Genomic DNA, 7,292 nt, shown 5'->3' on the forward strand with positions numbered 1-7,292 from the left:
CTGTGCACTGTGCCATTTTCTTACAACCATGTCGCTGCAGCATAACACAAAGACACAACATCACAAACCAATATTCTGCACCCAGAGCAGCGAAAGCCTTATTACATGCTACAGTAATTTAACTTCAGTTATTTCTTTTTGGATTTACTGTATTTCCTCAGTTTTTGTTGCTCTGTTTCCTTTCTTTGATCATGGTGAGTACCTACATCAGCAATTTAGTTGACCTGTTTCACTCCACAGATCCACTCCTACAGGGCCACCCTATCTGATATATTAGCAGTACTCAATATCAACTATTAGATTTGTCCCAGTTATTTTATTGAGCTTGCAGTGATACTTTGTGGCAAGTTATTATTATTCTGCAATACATTGCCTATTTATTTTTTGTGTCTGTTCAACGGATCATAGGCCTTCTCTACCTTGCTTTTGTACGAGACCCTATTATTAGTTGGATTGCTTTAAGTATTATTTCTACATATGTTATAGACTATAAAGCAGTCACAGTAATTATGCCAGTGAAAGCTGCTCCTTGATTAGCATCTCCTTTTCTGCTAAAGAAGTTTCTCGTCTGGACAAGAAAAAGGCACTAAGTGTTTTTATTCAAGCAAGAAAACAAGGTTGGATTAGAATAAAATAAACATCAGATAAAATGCAGCAGAGGACTCCAGATAAACTGTAGAATAAATACAGAATGCTTATTCATTTTACTGTTGCCAATCCAGTGTTTTTTCATTGTATAATATTGATATATGAGACTACTGTTGGGAATTACAAGAAAGACTGGCAGGGTAAAATCTAGCTAGTCAGGCTGTAAACAATCTCAAAGTAAGGCTGCATTTGCAATTACCTAACAGTGGAAGTGTGTTAGATTATACTAAGATCATGAGAACAACATGAAAAACAGCCTGAATCAATCCTATGTACCTGTTTACCCAGTTGGAGGCTAAGCAGAAACAGATGTAGGGCAAGGACACACCAGTTGTCCTCAGCATTTCCCAAGCTGTAAGCAACCCTTCTCAACCATAGAGGGCAAGTAAGACTTTTCCAGACTGGAAAACTGCTAGGAAAAGATCTGTATCCCAGATACAGAACCATAAAACAAGAAGCAACAATGGCTGAAAAAAGGCAGCAACGTAGCTCTACGCACTCGAGCCTGTTACTGAATGAAGCAGTAGATTTCTGACTGGTCTGTATCACAGACTACTATCACAACTGACTGATAGGCCAGTAGAAAGCTCTGTGATACTTTGTCATACATTAAGCACATGATATGGCATATGCACACAAGTTCAGGCCCAGAGCACTCAGAATTCAACATAGTGTTTTTGACCTTCAGGGAGTATGTGAACTTTAATATAACTCTGTCATGAAAAAATAAACAGAACCGCGCTACTATCTTTTTTTAAACAAGCAAGGAAGCAAACAAACCTCAGTGTCCTTAGTACCTTTGAAGTTTCAGTGAAGCAATTCCACGTATTGGCAGGCTGAGAGCACACACTCCATGACAAGGTAGATACCCTAATTTTCCCTGCCAGAACCTGGGGCTTTCCTGGCAGCTGAAGCCCTTGTCTGGCTATGCTTGCCTCCCCAGGAACTGTCACAAACCATCCCATTCAGCAGAGGGATGCTTCATATCTGCTTCATGCCAAGGTGCAAGAAATACAGTGTAGTAGTACCTAACTGTGGTATCTTGGGTTAGCAAATTAGAGTGCTAGAAAGCTCCTAGATTAAAACTCCAAGATTAAAACTCTGAAATTCCATGTAAACCACTGGTGTTCCACTTCCTCTTACAATGAATCTGTAATTCTGAACTGAGTTAATTCTGAATGAGTAACTGGTGAAGGATGCCTAACTCCTCAGGTCTATTTTTGCTGACATTCATACAGTTGCAGACATTCATGCAGTCACAGTGGCCAGCAATGTCAGTCTGTATGTGTGAGCTTCAAATTCTGACTTCAGATTGGGGTCCATATTGTGTACCTGCAGAAGATAACCAATAGGGTGAGACATAGGCTCAGAAATACTAACCTCTTTGCATAACATGCGAATAAAGTTGTAAATCATACATGAGGTCAAATCTGTCTGAAAAAAATACCTGCATTCAGGGGAGTTATTAATGGCATCAGTACGGTGATCTGTAATGATCTATCTTGTATCAATGAACCTGCAATATTCTTACTAATGAGCTGAATGGTAGAGAAGAGAATATGCTTACTAAATTTACATGTTACACCAACATGGGAAAAGTGAAAGGGAAGAAAGGATGAAAATCATAACAAATTGGAAACACGAACTGAAAAACTGAGATGCAATTTATTAAGGCAACTTATTAGGCCAAAGATTGTAAGTTAGGTAGAAACAACCAGCCTCATGAGCACAGCTGGTGAACATTTGGATAGGTAGCAGTTTTGCAGAAAAGAATCTGGTCTATATGAGTATATAATATCAAGCTCTTGCTAAAAAAAAAAAAAAAAAAAAAAGCATAGACTGTATAAAAAGGAGCACAACCTGCAAGAGTGTCACATTTTTCTTTTCTGTTCAGCAATTGCAAAGACTAAAGTGAAGTACTGTGTTCATTTTCAGGTACTCCATTAGCAAAGAAAAAAGGGAGAAAAAAGAATGAAAGTGGATATTAATAGCCCTAACTTGCAACGTGAGACATTCAGCAACAGACATCAGGGAAAAACTTTCCAGTGGTAAGTATAGTGAGGTAAGGAAATACATTACCTGAGAAACTTCCCAATATAGGTTGGCATCTGTCAGTTAATGATGTAAATATAGTAGATCCTGCTGTGGGTAAAAGGATGGATGGGATGATCTCTTGATTCTTTAATTTTTCACAAAACTCAGTATTAACTATATATTTAGGCAGAAGACAAAAAAGATTACTGGCTAAAAATGGTCATGTTAAATTATATAGCTTAAATTGCAAAGTAAAAGAAAAAGGAAAGTGTTCCCTATGCTTAGTCAAAGAAGAAGTCCAAAAACAAAAGTCTCATGTAGAATTAGATGTTTCCATTTGAATGACTAGCTGTGAACTAAAGCTTGTATCTTCCAGGAAATAAGCAAGATCTCTGCTTTGACTAATAACGTTTGTGTGAAGACAGTGACATACACTCATGGCTGTTGTCTCACAATAAAGGAGATCCAACACAATATCAAGAGTAATGGAAGATAAAGTGGTGAAGGGACTTAAATCATGTCTTCATGGTTTCATAATGTCTGGCTTCACATCTTTACAGTGCTTTTAAGTAGCTAATCCTAGTTTGAGGGCAGCGGTCTCAATCTCAGCCACTCATCCATTTAGGCAGAAAAAGAATTTTATAGATATGGTTGTAAATTGTTCTTTGCACTGAGTTACAATCTAAGCAAATCTAACACCCACTGAGCACACACAGAGATGGTCTTATTCTAAAACTTCTTCTTTATCTCCAGCCAAAGACATCCTTAATAATTATAATATCCAGGCCAAACTTTCATCTTCAGCTTATTGTGCAATGTTATTGTAAACATAGGGAGAATATTTGTATAACGGATTATACGTTTCAATCAAAGGTATTTCAAAAGGTTTGAGGGATTTTGCTCAATGTTACATCCAGTAAAGAGACTATCACCTTTCAGCACAGCCAAGAATGGAAATGTTCAGCTGAAAAAGTAAACATGTTAGTAAGTCACAAATGTGAAGAGAGGAAAGTATATTTTTTTGCTATAAAGTCCAAAATACCACTGACCTAGCCCTAAACAACCTCAAATCTTCCAGTGACATACTATTCTCAGCACTTCTTATTTACCTTTATAAGGAATAAAAAGAAACAAATTTTTATGTTAAATAGCTTTTCCCTTCTAGAAAGATTTAAAATGCTTTATGAGCTCATATACAGCAACCAAATACAACCATAGAACAAAGCCACAGTATCATAATGCTCATGCCAATTTTTCTAAAAGCTTAACTAAAAACTGAAGGTGTGAACCCAGTGATGGCACAGATTATCACAGGGTTGCTTGAAATAACTTTCTCTTATGGCGATATGGAACTACGAACTGCAGGGCTATGACAGAGCATGTTTTCAGCTGGAATCAAGGATCCTTTGATTACAAAAATAGTCTAAGGCATCATTTAAAATTGCCCCAGCATTTCTAGCTTCTAAGATTTCATATGAAGTGAACCTAAGGTAGGGCGTAAGTCTTGTGAACCACTTTGCTGAAACTGTTTACAGCCACTGACTGATAAAGCATTTAAAAATACTGATTTTTTTAGAACTTTCTTCGTGATAATTACTGTGCAGTAACTTGATAGATGGCATGGCATCAACTCCTCTCACAGCCTTGTCATCTCAGATAGAGTCCTTCTGTACATCTGCACAGAACCAGGGACTTATTGGTTGGAAGAGACTTCTGGAGGTCATCAAATCCTGATGCCTGCTCCAAGCATGGCCATTGCCAACCCTAAGTCAAGCTCAGCTGTAGGTGATAATACAAACACATTACACAGTTTACACAGTTGCCACAATTTCCCTTTCTTCATCTGTCTCCCTCTTTGTCTCAGCTGGGCTTTGAAGGCTATCAGTAACTTTATAACCATATTACATACCCACAGAAGCAAGTGCACGGTTTTCTGTACCACAGACTCCTGGAGTTAGCAGCCCTGCAGCCTGCGTACAGATTTTTCAGGGAGCCATCTGAGTGGGTACCCAAAATGGTGGAGAATACACCTCTATATTGGAAATGTATGCATGACTGCTCAGCTATGAAGAGGACACATTCGGACTTACAGGGGTATTAAAGTGACCTCTTCATACACTGGCAGGGTCTGTAAATATCATTCATTTGTTTTTATCAGCTTATTTGTTAGATCTTGGATTTCTTTTTGATGTGTTTGCCTAGTCCCAATTTTCAAAGGTCAGCATGACTATTATGAATCATATTCATGATTCACAGAATTGCAGTCTCCTGTAACACTGCCAGGTAAATAAACTGGAACACAGTATAATAGCCCGAAGACTAGCATTTACTCTTTACAAGTTATTCTCAGGGTTATCTCTAACTCTGCATGAATAAACCACTTCTATTACTACCATGAATAATACACAGCAGATTCAAATTCTGGCGAGGAAACTGTCTCCAAGCTTGAGCAGTCGCTGTTGTTCATCCATTAACTGTAGGTCTTGCTCATACCATCCCTTCATGCTTACTGAGTTTTGATTGCCTTGGCTGGGTGTAACAGAGAGATTGTGGTTGTTATCAGTAAACACTGTCAATCAGTTTATTTGTTGACTTTGGTGCAGAAATTCACTGGCTTGGCTTTGCACTCCACATACAGCCCTGTTGTGCATCGCTCTGTAATACAAATGTTTCCCCCGTATTTCTCCTTTTTGTTGCCGCACCTCATTGATACTGAAACAGTGTCCTGGTATATCGTGATAGAAAGCAGCACACAGACAACATGTTTAATCTACAGTACTTTGTTTCTTCGTTTTCAGTTTATAACTGGTTGTTTTCGAGTGATGGATCTATCAGTGTTTACCTTCAAAATAAAATATAAAAGTTCTCGGAATTTCACCACAAGATAAGAAAGCCCTGCAGTAAATATACTGGCGTTTGGATGTGAAGTTATATATTAATAAGCCAAATGTGATTGCTCTGACCATTAGGGATTAACTAACTTGAATGCTGCCCTATTTCTAGATACCGAAACATTTATCTATTAATTGACTATATAACACTATGTATTAAAGACATTGACTGCAGCCTAATATTTAGGGAAGTAAATACTATTTTCCCCTGCTCAATACAGCTGCTGAATAGCTCAGTAATGAACACTTGCCTACAGCCATGCAGCCCGTCTGCCTGCCGGGAATCACGCAGCCCCACGCGCGCGGGGAGCGTCGGGGAGGTGGGGGCTCTGACCTGGGACGCGCCAGAGCGCCGTCGGCACCGGAGCTCGCGCTTTCCTTTCCCGTGAAACTGAGCTCTTGGCCTGGCCATAACAATACCTGCTTAGGATTACTTACTGCGTTTAAACATTCCTGTTTTCCCTTTCGATATCATACTGACTGCTGCACCGACGTAGCCTCCAAAGCACACCCCTGTTTTCCGGGCACGCTGCAAGCCTCACCGACTGCCGGTGCAGTCCTCGGGAACACCAAGTGCCGGTGAGCTGCTCCTCGGAGAGGATTTTTGTTCCCTACGGCCTCCTGAGACAGGCCACGGTGGAGCTATGGAGCGGTGTGGTGATATAATTGGACAGCCTGCTGTGTTTTCTGTACGCTAGAGATTTTTCCCTCCACCTGCTTTCATGGGACTCGAGCCTGCAGTCCTCAAACAGAGGACTCAGACTGGAACTGCTGTATTTTACTAGCACAACGACGAAGTACCAGTGACAAAGCCAGCTTCTGGAGGAACGTTATTTCTAGAAGATTCTCAGGAATTTCAGCTGAATCCTGTGGACCATCATTTTTTTCTGCTTCTTATCTATATATACATACAAGCCAGGAAAACCTATACCTCGGTCAAACTGCACACAGTAACATCCAAACCTGGGTGTAAAACACCCTTGCCTGACTTTGAAGAAGTTCTTGCACAATTTTTGCTCTGTTTACTTCTATTGCTATTATTCTCTCAAGGTCCTTTTCTGCATTTGCAGTGTCCCAGTGCCTCGTGGCTTGCTGGCAATTTACAGTACTAATATTTAGCAGATATTTCTGCAATAAGAAAGTATAGAGTTATGCCAGATATCTTTCCAGCTATGTTTAATGATATATAAACCTACCTTTCAACAGTCAAAGTACTTTCTAACAATAAAGCATGTCAAGACTAAGGACAGAAATTGCTTTAATCACATGGAACATTTTATATGAGGAAAAAGCATAAAACTACTTTTGGCTAATTTAAGATAGCATTAAATCAGAGATGCTATCTTGATGTAGAACTAATCAGATATATTAAAATCTTGGTTTTATATAAATTAACTTTTTCTGTAGCGAAATGTATGCTGTTAGACTGGTTTCATTCAGTTAGAAAAAAAATTACCTCTGGATTGATCAAGAATATTTCAAGTTTGAACTGCATTTATTTAGACATTGATTTTATTAGTCACATAGTGTTGTTCTTTTTACCCAGCTGAGTTCATATTCAAGCTCCTTGAGCAACAGCACTTGCCTGGGCAAAGTGTAATATGTGGTTCAGAAGAACACTTTGGGCTCCCCAGTCCAAGAGAGACATGGAGCTACTGCAGAGAGCCCAGCGTAGGGCTACGAAGATGATCAGAGGGCTGGAGCACCTGCCCTACGAGG

At 39.3% G+C, this 7,292-nt stretch overlaps 1 long non-coding RNA gene across 1 annotated transcript; it reads right to left on the bottom strand.

The window, feature by feature from the left end:
• Positions 1–580: 580 nt before the first annotated feature.
• Positions 581–6,153, bottom strand: LOC134136345 (uncharacterized). The gene is made up of 3 exons (XR_009957482.1): positions 6,012–6,153; positions 2,728–2,790; positions 581–1,980 (listed from the first exon to the last, which is right to left on the bottom strand). It is a non-coding gene; the product is annotated as an uncharacterized LOC134136345 (long non-coding RNA).
• Between the last annotated feature and the right edge of the window lie 1,139 nt (positions 6,154–7,292).

The sequence above is a fragment of the Rhea pennata genome, chromosome 2 (genome assembly GCF_028389875.1).
Source record: "Rhea pennata isolate bPtePen1 chromosome 2, bPtePen1.pri, whole genome shotgun sequence".
NCBI lineage: Eukaryota > Metazoa > Chordata > Aves > Rheiformes > Rheidae > Rhea > Rhea pennata.